Raw genomic sequence first — 13,738 nt, 5'->3', positions numbered from 1 at the left:
TGTTAAACAGCTACTGTAGTTACATCCATTTGAGTAATACAAATAACAATGTCTCTGCTTGTTGAATGGGAGAGTTTGTGAATGGATTGACTACGACTACACTTTCAACAAATAGTAGTCTCATCTCCACAGACAGGTGGAATAAGGTCTCTGAATAATAGACTTCCAAACAACAAAGGAAATGCTAATTTATACACATTTTTTAAAAATTGATTAAACATCCCATGAAACTTGTGTGATCATTGCAAGTAAAATCCAATACCAAGTCACCTAATGAAATACCAGAGGTGATAATCAAAAACTTTTCAAAATTATTACGAACTCCATGGAGCATGTGGGGATCTTCCAATATCCAGGCACTCTTTCTTTCTTTTCTTTCTTTCTCTTTTTTTCTATAAGGATGCTAAGGGGAGGGGGGGATGGATAATATACATTTTTTCCATACTTTTATTTTGTAACTACTTGAAATACAATAAAAAGTTAAAAAAAATCTTTTCAAAAAAGTAGATTTTAAGGACCACATTGACTTAGAGGGAGTGGGAGGCATAGAGAAATAATTCAATGGTGAAGCAACATGACAGCAAAAGACCAGAACTGGAGGAGGATTGTAAAACTGAAGTGTTTAGAGAAATTTCTACTGAATAACAAAAAGAAAGTTTACCATAATTTTTTTCCATATTACATTGAAAAAGCTATTGTTTCCACAATGTAGCAGTTCAGAACTCTGACACAAGATGGATGCAAGGAGGAATAACACAACCAAAAAGGCAATAAAAGTTTTTAAAAAATGAAGAAATGTCTAGGTTAAGCAGAATCTGTAGATAAAAGAGTTTGTATTTCAGAATCGCAAAAAAGTCATTATCAGAAATACTGATTTGAAAGTCTGATGCACCATCAATAACTCTCTCTGAGACGTGAAGGCAAGATATCGGCTTTTATTGACTGGAAGAAAGAACAAGCAGTAGTTGACCATGATAGTACATCCTGGAGACTGATGGCCGGGCTCAAGTCTCAATCGCCTTTATACCAGGGTCTGTGGGAGGAGCCACGGTCATTGGGAGGGGCCACAGGAGCAGTTAGCAGGGGGGCATGTCCAGACAGGTATATGTAGTTCATCACTAAGTCTAAGGTACTGACTCTCAACTACACAACTAGGTAGCTTGCTCCAGGTGTCCACAACTCACTGTGTGCAAGGAAATGCTTCCTGATGTTAGTCTAAAATCTCCCATTAACCAGTCTCCATCTCTGGCCCTGTGTTCTCATTGATGGATTAATTTTGAAGCAGCAAATGGCATCCATCTTACTTATACCCTTAATGATTTTGAACACTTCTATCATATCTCCTCTCATTCTGCATCTACTTAGGCTAAAAAGATTTAATTATTTCAGTCTTTCTTCATAGCTTACACGCTGCAGACCTAGATTGAGTCTCGTAGCCCTTCTCTGAACTCTATCCAGTATCTTCACATCCCTCACAAAATATGGCGACCAAAATTGTACACAGTATGCAAGGTGTGGCCTCATAAGCACATTATACAGCTTAAGGAGAACACCTCCAGTCTTGAACTCCACTGAGTGCATTATATAGCCCAACATTTTATTAGTGTTCCTAATTAGTGTACTGTCTAGATGTTAATAGTGTTGAGTCAACCAGGATGCCCAAATCCTTCTCATACATTGCACTTTCTAACTCATGACCTCCCCCCCCCCCCCATTGTATATTCACATCTAATATTTTTGCTTCCTATATGTAGTTTATATTTACTTACATTAAATTTCATCCACCATTGATCTGCCCACAGCACACCTGGATTTTGTTTAGATCTATATTGATTCTGCTGCCTGAATGTTATCAGCCCACCCCCATAATGTTGTGCCATCTGCAAACTTTACTAGTTTTTGTTATATGCTTATTCAAATCATCATTGTAAACTAAAAATATCAGTAGCCCCAAAATGGATCCCTGTGGAACCAATTTTTAACATCTTGGTTTGAAAATTATCTTCTCTCCATAATTCATCATTTTTTTGTTTTTGAGCTACTTCTGCACCCATTCACACAGCTTACCCTGATTCCCTACCTACTGTAATTTGATTATTAACCTCTTGTGGGGTACCCTGTCAAAAGCCTTCTAAAAGTCCAAGTAAATATCAACTGCCCTATTGTTATATATTTTAGTTTCCTCTTCATAAAGCTCTGGCATATTAGTAAAATATTATTTCCTTTTTCTGAACCCATGCTGGCTTTCTGCTAACATGCCTGTTCTTATCATCTGCTTTTCTGGCTCATTCTTTATTAATGTTTCCATTGTCTTGCCTGCAATACACTTTAAGCTTACACTTTAAGTCTATAGTTACCAAGGTCAAAGCAGTCACTTGTATACCAGGACAATGTTAGTCCATTTCCAGTCCTTGGGGGTTTCACCAGTCTCCACTGACTTATGAAACACACACGATAAAGGTTTGTATATGTAATCACAACTTCCAAGTACCTTTGGAAGCATGTTGCCTGGCTCTCAGGATTTGTTAACTTTCAGATGAAGCAGGACCTACTTTTAAGGTTTCCAAGTCACTTAAAACATTTTTCTCTACAGAAATTGGCATATTGCTAACATCTTCACAGGTATATACTTTAGCAAAATATTAGTTGAGACCATTTGCTATGTCCTTCTCCACGTGACTTATCACCCACTGTTAATCCTAATACATTTATTGTCTTTTCTCTTACTGGTAAAATATTGTAAAAAAAAGTCAATCTTAGCATCCTTCTCAACCAGTCAGAATTTCCCTCTGGACTACAGCTCTCATTTTCATATGCCCTGCAGTTAACATCATTACTATTTTTCTGTATTTCTTACTATTTTTCTGTATTTCTTATACAGCTGACTTTTCTTCAGTAATTTTACATATATCTTTATTCATCCATGTAGTTGATCTATTTTATTGCTTCTCCTGACCTTGGGTATGAATATTTCCTGCACTGTGTGTATTACCTCTTTAAATCGACCCCATTATTCCTCAACTGACTCCATGACAAGCAGTTCTTTCCAGCTGATCTACTGAAGTCTTTGCTACATCTGCACAAGCTTTGGCTTTCTGAAATTCAGCTGAATGGCTTTGTTATTTTTTTACTGATAGATTCTCCCAAAAAGACTTTGAGATGAACAATGTTCTGATCACTTGTACCTAAAGGCTCAAGAACTTTCATACTCAGAATTCTATCCTAATTGTTATAGTATATCAAATCTAGACAGGCCTTCCATGGTATATTCATTCAGATCCTCTGAAGGAGCCCCTGAACACGTTCCAGTCCGCTGATTCAAAGCAAATCCCATAGCCACTTCATTGTCTTACTTCTGGAGCCTGCTCTTTAGCCTCTGTGGGTAGGTAGGAGGACAATCAAGTGATCAACTTTCCCAAAACGTGGTCTAGGTATGGAACGGTAAGTATTCTTAATCGTAGTATAGCAATGGTCAAGTTGTTGGAACCCATGGTGTTGCAGGCGATACGTCCATGACAATTGGGCAGAGGTTTATTCAAAAAAAGTCTTTTTGAAGTCCCTTAAAATTACTTGAAAGGTGTCGGGATAGACTGTTTGGTGACGGTGGCACTCAGTACCTCAACCTCTGGCAGTATGTAAACTTCAGTTGGAATCATCGTGGAGAACTCTCCTGGCAAGTAGAATGGTCACAAATCAAAAGGTACAAATCCAACAATGTATGCTGACCACATATATTCAGGATCGAAAGTCCAGGCTCAGGTTGGAGCCAAGTGGGGCAGACAGGGAGAAAAGACAGAAGGACAGAAACTTCTCTGCACGTGCTTCAACAGCACAGGGGACTGCAACAAAAAAGAAAGTTAGAATCAGAATTAGGTTTATTATCATTGACATGTTTTGTGGAAGCAGTACAGAGCAATACATAAAAAGTACTACAAGTTACAAATAAGAAAAATCAAAATTAAGTGATGCAAAAAGAGCAGAAAGTGAGGTAGTGTTCATGGCCTGCTTGGAAATTTGATGGCCGAGGGAAAGAAGCTGTCCTGAAACATTGAGTATGAGTCTTCAGGCTCCTGCATCTCCTTCCCTGATGGGAGCAAAAAAAAAGGCATGTCCCAGGTAGTGAGAGCTTGGAAAAGTCAAATATGAAATCAAATTATTGTCCATTATTAATGCATCATGGACAAGCTGTTAAGCATTCTCTATGCTCAACTAATGAAATCAGTGAAGAACATGTGTTCAAATAGAATTCATAGAAGCATCTTCATTGTTTCTTACAATGACCACAGCAACATTAACTACTGCAGTGATCCACTGGGTATTTAAAGGACTAGCTTGAAATAGCAGATCAAGAAAGAGGAAGGAAACAGTGGGGAAGATGTGGAGGAGAGATGTCGGCGGAGGAAAGGATAGTGAAGAGGAAGAGTATGATATGATTGACAAGGGATGGTCTTGGATAGAATAGTAAGAGGCGTAATACATGAAGATATTCTAATACGAAGATAAAATGTAGGGAGATTTTGGGACTAAAGGAACTGAAAATGATAACATGAAATTCAATACTCGCAATTCCTGTCAAAAAACAAACAGATTCTGATCCAAAGTTGTTGGATTCAATCTAGAGTCCGGAAACCTATAAAATGCCTAATTGAAAAGTAATGTTCCTTGGGCTTCCACTTAAGTTCATTGCACCAGCGTAGGAGTTTAAGGACAGAAATTCACAGCAAAAGAGAGGCAAAGAATAAATAGAATATGGTCATATAAATTGTTGAAATTCTTGTAATGAGAAATATAATTCAATCACACACTCAAATAAAGCTGTTTTCAAAGGTATCTGTCCTTCAATGTTAATGTTTAAAATTTAGGAAAATTAAAAATATTAAAAGGTAATTAAATAACCTGATAAATAGGCATGGACATGAACTTGAAGAGTTATCAACCTGAAATTTTAATTCGGCTTCCCTGTCCACAGATTCTGCAAAATCTGATGATAATTCTAGCATTTTGTTCTTATTTCAGGCTTTCAGCATGTGTTTTTAAATCTCATTTTTTGAACATCGGAACCCTGTTTTATTAAATGGTTCAAAGGAAAATTATTTTCGTTTGAGAAAGGGAATGAGGGGAATAAGGAGGTGGAAGCTGAAGGAAAATGAGGGGAAGCAGGGGAGAAGAACCATTGCAATATGACTTGGAACTTTAGCATCTCTTGAAGCTATAGGATACAATTAACTATTGAGACTTTTCATTACATCGATACAAAATTGAAATTTTCAGTGGATTCTAAGGTTATTCCTTGAAAAAGTCTGAATATTAAAATTAACTCTGCATTGTCAAACTGCTTCCATGTAGTGTTGTTTGCTGCCTTCCCTTTAGAAACTAAGTGGATAGAATTACAAGTTTTAAGCAGAATATCTGATCTGTCTGCTGTGTCCTCCACTATTCCAATAACACCCCATTTTAGCTTGGGAAACAGAGACTCCTCTTCCTCACAACATTGAGTGCCATGACGATGTGCAATGACCCTAATTTCATATAGCCCATTTCATTTGTCTCCATATGAGAACTGATCAGTTCTGCAGCAGGATTATTCACTTATAATGAACTGATTTTACCTCCACAGATACTTGTATCTTTAATTTTTTCCATTGTTTCTATACCTGCACACTAGAAGACAATTCTGCCCACCGATGCATCTGTTAAGAGGGTGATGCTCTAGATCAAATGTTGCCGGTATTGTTTGTATGATGGACATCTCACTGGAAAAAAAACTTCTCTGTCACTTCCCCAAGTGTCATCAAGAGACTGAAAGTGATTTTCTGTAAAATATTTTGTGCCATGACTGGTACACAATTATTTATACAGCAAGAAATACTGTATGTTCTCTCAGGTCTAATTAAAGAGCCTGCACAAACTTCTGTTAAAAATATATATCATCATTTGGTCTTAAGTAATGCTACTTAATCCCAGTCAGTCTGTGTGGTCCTTGTATCTACCAGTGTAACTCTCTCTTCTCTCTCCCTCAGATTTATCTGACCTCAAGTGCAGCTGCACATTCACTCCACTGTTTCATAAATTTGGGTGAATAGGTTTCTGTTGGATTACTGTTAGAAGTTTATGAAAAACATTTTGTATTGATATCCTCCAGTGATTGTGTTCCCCCAGAAAAAAGTCACCCTGTATCCAGTCTATCAAAGCAGTTCATTTTATTTGTTCACTCTTCAACACCTTTGGCCAATGTGATCACCTTTTCCTAGTTTATACATCTTCACATTTCTGATACTACTCTTGTAAATCTTATCTGCCCCCTCTCAGTGCTCTTATAGACACTTCTTATGGCAACTAGTGTTATATACCATATTTCTTTATGATATAGAAGGAGAGCATTGAGCCTATCAAGTCATGGGCTCATGGAAGATTACTCTACTAAATTTTACTTGAAACCTTTCCTTCTTGCTTTCTAGCAATTCACCCCAGCACCAGGGCAATTAACTAGCAACACGCACATCTCTGGAATGTGAGAAGAAACCAAAGTACCCAGAGGAAACCTGCATGGCCACAGGGATTTGTGTGCTAATTGCACACAGGTGACATTGGGATTTAAGATTAAACCTGGATTCTGATGCTGTGCTGCCCTGTGTAGTACTCCAACTCAGATTCAATACATGTTCAAAGACAGCTTTCTTACTTTTCAATTTTGTTCCTTTGGAAATGGTGTGTTATCCTTTGTTTGCTTATTTTTCCAAAAATAGTATTGTTAATTGGTGCTGCAATGTTTAAGTTGCGTATTTGTTGTCAGTCCTGCTTTCTGCTGTTGTATAAAGATCACAGTTTCAAGTAGAATAATTCTCCCCATCAAAAGTACTACCTCACGATGATGTTTCAGAAGTTTATTTGCCCAGAGTGCAGATTTATTAGTAAATATAGAAATTCATGGGGTAATAAATTGAAATGTCACAGGTTAATCTGTTTCAGTACAATATTTAATATTAATGCATTTTGGTTTGTTACTTGTGATATTCATCTATAGATTTTATTCTTACCTTCACAAGTTATAGTGTGTAATATGTACTACTGTGTTTTCCATAGTGGTTTGAAGAAACATTCTCATTTCTATATACATTATATGGCTATATACATGTATATAGTTAAATGGCAATAGACAACATGCTAGAAATTTTAAAAATAATCTATGTTTAAAACTAACATGAAATTAATGATGCACAAATAAAACAATAAATTGGATCATTTGGTATAAATTTCTTCATCGCTCACCAGGCACTGCACCCAACATTTTTTAAAGCTTAGAAATACTTAGCAGGTCAGCCAGCATCTGTGAAAGAGATTACAACATTCATATTTCAATTAAATGCCCTTATTAAAACTGAAAATGAGGAAAGTTTGTAATAAGTTGCAGAGATGAGATTATCATGAGGGATGAATAAAGAAAATATTTCCAGTAAGGCAAGTCTAACAATGATTCCACAGTTTACACCACATTAATGGGGATCAAAGAGTTCCCCTTACCCTCATTTGCAATTTCCCCTCTTCCATGAGTCTCTCCTTTCAGTATCTCAAAGAGACAATTCACTTTGAGACTTCCTAATGCAGAAGTCCATCTTCATGGATCCCTCCTCTTCTGACAACACTTAAATATGCAACATCTGTCCTTTTTACCTTCTCTTCAGTCCTTTCAGGTTATACAACGATCCCTTTGCATTTCATACAGTCTAGTTTCTCACATTGTATTCAAGATGTGGCCACTTCTTCATTAGAGAAACCAAATGTAGATTCGATGATTGCTTTATGCAGCAACCTAGTTGAATCCACGGGGGTAATCCTGATCATTCAATTGCCTTTCACTTTACTTCTTCATATTGCTTGGTCTTATCTGTCTGTACATTGTTACAAGGTCTGTTTCAAGTTTGAGGGAACAATAGTGCTCCTTCTGTCTGGGTATTTTGCAATCTTCAAGACTCAATATTGGCTTCAACCATTTTAGACACAGGCCTGACTTATAGGTACCAATACACATGAATAAGCACTTGTATTATTAAATACAAAATTCTTAAGTACATACATGCATTCATTCCTATGAAAGTCAGAACTTGTTTCTCTCTCGCTCTCTTATCAATTGTGTGTTTTTGGTACAATTTACCACAGAACTGTGGAGATATGGTCACCATATCCAGTGATCTTATTATGTTATGTCTTCCCTGATTTGGATCATTACCTTATCTCACTAATTATAGGTTCACAGCTGCTGTTGATTGCTCATTATCATGTTGTTATGCAATTAGCGTTCGTCAGCAGGGCAGCCATTTTATATCATTTGTACATTTCAGAAGCAATTTGGAAGTCAAGGAACCTGCCTTTCATTTCAATGCTGAGAAGTAGTCTTTTCACACTGGCTCCTTGCATACTGTAACACGTTGGAGATTAATAAAACTGCCTTCAACTACAGCTATGCCAGAGCTGGCTTGAGAAAATGGGGAAAACTTGATCGAAAGCAGAATATAGTTTGTTTTTTGACATACCAACAAAACTGAATTAAGAATATCTGGGGGAAAAAAAAACAGAACCTGCTTATTACCCAGAGACGGACTTATCCAATTCTGCTTGGGAATTGGGTTTCTTCATCTGTAATATGGAATAGTTTATTTTCATTTCTCACTAAAAATGAAAGCATTGGGGTGGTGCGTTGGGCATCTCTAGTATTCTACTTCGTGTTTTCAGATTTTAGCAATAGCTCTGACATGTTTTTGTTCCCCCCCCCCTCCTAAACTTTAATGATCTATCACCGATACAGCTCCATAACCATCTCGGCAACCTTGGCATCACACTATCAGACACATTTCCTTTATCCTGTTCAGCTCGCTCCCATGCCCACTGCAAATTAAAACTAATTTCTTCCTCACTGTCAGTTCTGATGAAGGATGTTTGACTGAAATCACAGACGCTGCCTAACTAGGAGTGTTTACAGCATTTTGTTTTAAATTCAGATTTCCAGCATGTTTTTTTAAATATTGATGTGTGAATTGTTAAATATAAATAAATGCAGTAAAGTGTAAACTTTCATTCAATGCCAGCATCCTGGGAAAAGATGTAATTCTATGCGTTTTTATATTGACCTGGGCAAGAATAAGAATCAAGTCACACAAGGGATGAACAAATTTGGTAGCCATCGCACTCCCTTTGACCTTCCCCATGCAACCTGCTCCCTATCCATCCATCAACTTTCATCCATTATTAGCTTAACAGTACGGAGAATGTCCCTTTAGTGACCTAAGCATGTAAGCCACATTTTTTTGTTTTGCAATCGGATCACTAGATATTTTTGGATTTCGACACTTTTAATTTCCTGTATATTTGGCAGAGTCTGCTGCAGTCCTCAAGAGTGATACAAGCCTTTTTCCTCCTCTTCCCAATTTTTCTTTATGAAATTACTTAAATATAAGCAGCAATTTACTTAATCTCCATTCCAGTGTGACCCACCCACTCAAGCATATTTTCTGGATAACATATTCCACACAAAGAAGTTAAATGTTAAAAAATGCAAGAACAGATGAGGGCAGGAGTGGAAGCAATAAAATGAAAACAAATGGCAGTGTGGAACGGCTTGAAACATACCGAGTACAAAGTCATCCTGTCTTTTATTAATTACACAGTAACCTTTATCCCAAAAAGTTATCAATTCATGTCACTTAACCAGAATAAAAACAGGTCATTCCAAGATAAAGGATTTGATAGGGGCAATCAGAACACAATCATTTAAAAGCATTAGCTTGTAAGCTTCCACCTGAGACCCTTCACATTGTGTTCTCATTAATTCTGGCTTTGTAAAGAAAGGATAACAAATCTCATTATCATTTGAGTTTCTATTTCTTCTAATAGCGAGATTGATTTGTATATTAATTGATCAAATTCAGACATGGTCAGTTTTCCAAATAAGCAAATTTCAGGATAGCTTGAAAGCTTCTGATTTCCAACAGAATTATGAAAGTTGCTCATCCTTCAGAACTGAATTGTTGTTAACTAGCTGTCATGTGGAAAGTACTGGATATTTCTTCAGCTGCTTTGGACTCCAATGATGACAGCCTAATGTATTGCCAAGTATTCCAGTCAGATGCACAATTAAGCTGTTAGATAGAAAAAAATTCATGTGGCTATCTATGTTGCTCTTTTTGAGGAACTGATTGATACCAATGCTGCTTTGAAGGTAAATCCTTTACAAAGTACATAATTGTTACTGTATGTACTGACTAAAGGTGTATTAGGTTTGAATAGGAGACTGGAAGCAAAACATGAAAACTGGTAGAGGAACAGAGTTGGTCAGGCAGACTCTGTAGAGGCAGAGGCATAGTAGACATTTTGGGTGATGCAAGGTTTTGGCCCAAAACAGTTATTCCCGAGTCTCCACAGATGCTGTTCGATCCACCAATTGTTTTTGTTTTTGTGCAGGGTCAATCATTTAGTCTATTCTTAATCACTGTCTCCATTGAGATGTTATGATCAACTTTGAGATGAAAGAGTTTGTTCCATTGACAAAAGCTCAAATGGAACTTCGCAAGAAAGGCCTGCTCTAATTGAAGACACCGATTCTCATTGCCCTGAAATGTACCAAGGAAGAATGGCCTCCTGAAGGCATTATGAGATGTTCAGTGAATTGTAGCCAGTGTATAGTTTCAGACGCAGAAGCTAGAGGAACTAAAAACTATTTCTTCATGACTTGAATTCTTTTAAAGGTAAAATCTGGTTATTCAACAAATCGGACAATTTTTGTTTGAATAATTATTGATAAATTGGACACTGGGGAAGAATTAATCTGCAGATGGCATAATTATAGCTCTAAAATATTGACTTAAGAATTGAAAACAGTCAAAGTGACTATATCAAGAACAGAGCTGGAGCTGTGACCCAAGTTAACCGATTTTCACCTTAGTACATTTCTTGGAATGAAAATATTATAAAGTTTGAATTAAAAAATGCCCAAGTGTTTCAACAAAAAACAAGTTGTCATTTACACACGGAACAGGAAGTGCATGTTGAGAGAATGGCAAGGATGTTCAAGATACATCTACTGGGATCATCAGCAAGTGATTCCAGTAGAAGTGATGACATGATCAAAGTTCTGGTGGATAGTGAGGTGAGGGGACATGGGATTTGTAATTCCACACAAATTATACAAAAAGCTGAAATTTCATACTTTTTAAGTGGAGTTTTGGCTCTTGATCCAGGATTCTGGTGGGAAGGGATGGGAAGGTGGCAGTAAATAGTAGGAAAGAAGAGAAAAAGATTTGGGCAGCAAGATTAAATTTTCACCTGCTCATCATTCAAATGTTCAGCTAACACACTGATAGCATAAGACTGATTGTGGGACTGAGGAATGTGAAAGGAATAATGCTGGAAATTTCACTTTTTGTCATGGACATGATGTAGGGCATAGGACCTCAAGTCAGCTCCACCATTTAATAAGATCATGATCATTCGATAACTGACATGAACTGAATATTTCTTCCTGGTCTCAGAGAAACATGCAAATGAAGAAAGGGAAGGGTAGATCACTGAAGGATTCTGAATGACAAGAATGAGCCAAATTGGGAAAACTGTACTAACAAAGTGGAAAAGTAGGAGGTCAGCTCTGCAGGTTTGGACAATAGAGAAGATGGAGGTCTATTTAATATGTTCAAATTAGGTCAAGGAAGACGCAGGACATTGTTGGTCACGTTACTTCAGTATGCTTGCAATCAAATGCTGAAATCACAACTTTGAACAAACAATTGGAACATCTGTGTAGTTCACTTTATTGCTACAGCTTTTATATACTGCTGCAAATTTGGAGGAATCCGTGGAAAAAATTGTGAAATAGCCTTTCAATTGATTCTCTAAGGTTTTCAAAGTAATGATAGGATGTAGTCATGCAAAGCCTATACACGAGAGGAAGGACACAATTGTCAGGAGACCTCAACAATATGATAGGACCAGCAGTAGGGTATAGGGCCTCTTAAGTCAGCTCCACTATTTAATAAGATCATGCTGATTTGATAGCTGGCATGAACTGTACATTCCTTCCTGTTCCATAACTTTAGATTTTTGGAAAACAAGAATCCTTCTCAGCCATAAATTTACTTTATAACTCAGCATCCATGATTCTCCAAGGAGAAAATTCCAAAGATTCTCAATCAAGAGATATTTTCACATCACCATCTTCAATGGGCATCCTTTTACCCTGAGATTATGCCCTGTAATTTAGCAGCTTCCACCCTGTCAAGAACACACAGAATCTTACATTTTAATAATATTGTCCTATTTTCCCGAGGTTAAGCATAGGCCTAATTTACTTGATTGTTTCAAGACAACTGCTTTATCCCAGGAAACCATCCAGCAAAATTTCTCTACAATGCTTCCAATACAAGTGCATTCCTTGAATAGAGAACAAATTTAAGAGTTCATTAATTCTAAACTCCATTGCTCTTGCAATAAGTGCCATTTCAGTTGCCTAACTATTTGTAATATTGATCGGTTAACTTTGTATTTCTTTTGTACATAAGGAAGCAGAAGTCACACCACCATGGAATTCAAACTGGAAAGTGCCTGAGAAGAGATTGCAATCACAACCTGTACTAGGTGGTACAGCAGGTATTAAAAGTTTGATAGCCCTATAACCGATAGTATCACATCTTTGTACTTTTCTATTCTCCTTGCCAAAATGGATATTAGAGTCATAGATAGGTACAGCACAGAAACAGGCCCATCTAGTCCATGCCAAAGCCATTTAAACTGCCTATTCCCATCGACCTGCACCAAGACCATAGCCCTCCATACCCTTTACCATCCACATACTTATCCAAATCTCAAATGTTGAAATAAAGCTCACATGCACCACTTCTGCTGGCAGCTCATTTCACACTCTCACAGAAATTTACCCTCATGTTCCCTGCTTGCATTAACCCAATCTATACCCCTCAATTTTGTATCTCTGTCAAATCTCCTCTCTATCTTCTGCATTCTAAGGAACACAGTCCTAACCTATTCAATCTTTCCTTATAGCTCAGGAACTCCAGACCCAGTAACATCCTTGTAAATTTTCTCTGTACTCTTTCAACCTTGCTTACATCTTTTTTGTAGGTAGGTGACCAAAACTGCACACAATACTCCAAATTAGGCAACACCAACATCTTACACAACTTCAACATAACATCCATTTCCTGTACTTGATACTATGATTTATGAAGGCCAAAGTGCCAAAAACTTTCTTTACAGCCCTGTCTACCTGTGATGCCACTTTCAACGAATTATGTACTTGTATTCCCAGTTCCTTTGTTCTACCACTTCTCAGTGCCCTACTGTTCACTGTGGAAGACCTACCCTGGTTGGTCCTATCGTAGTGCAAAACCTTGCATTTGTCTGCATTAAATTCCATCTGCCATTGTTCAACCCATTTTTCCAGCTGATCCAGATCCCTCTGAAAGCCTTCCTCACTGTCCACTACATCCCAAAAATTAGCTGATCCAGTTAACCACACCATCCAGGTCATTGATATAGATAACAAACAAAGGACCCAGCACCAATCCCTGTGGCACATCACTAGTTACAGGTCTCCAGTCAGAGAGGCAACCATCTACTACTACTACTCAGGTTTCTCCCAAAAAGACAACGTTTATTCTAATATACTACCTCATCCTGAATACCAAGCAACTAAACCTTCTCGACAAACCTCCCATGCAGGACCTGGTCAATTCTC

General features: G+C 37.4%; 1 long non-coding RNA gene across 1 annotated transcript in view; it reads right to left on the bottom strand.

Moving 5' to 3' along the window:
• Positions 1-335: 335 nt before the first annotated feature.
• LOC132397294 (uncharacterized) overlaps positions 336-13,738 on the bottom strand; it is a 47,027-nt gene continuing 33,624 nt past the window's right edge. The window contains exon 3 of the long non-coding RNA XR_009513330.1: positions 336-403. This is a non-coding gene — a long non-coding RNA (uncharacterized LOC132397294). The remainder of the gene's footprint in view (positions 404-13,738) is intronic.

The sequence above is a fragment of the Hypanus sabinus genome, chromosome 7 (genome assembly GCF_030144855.1).
Source record: "Hypanus sabinus isolate sHypSab1 chromosome 7, sHypSab1.hap1, whole genome shotgun sequence".
Lineage (NCBI taxonomy): Eukaryota > Metazoa > Chordata > Chondrichthyes > Myliobatiformes > Dasyatidae > Hypanus > Hypanus sabinus.
This window is presented reverse-complemented; position numbering and strand designations above follow the sequence as displayed.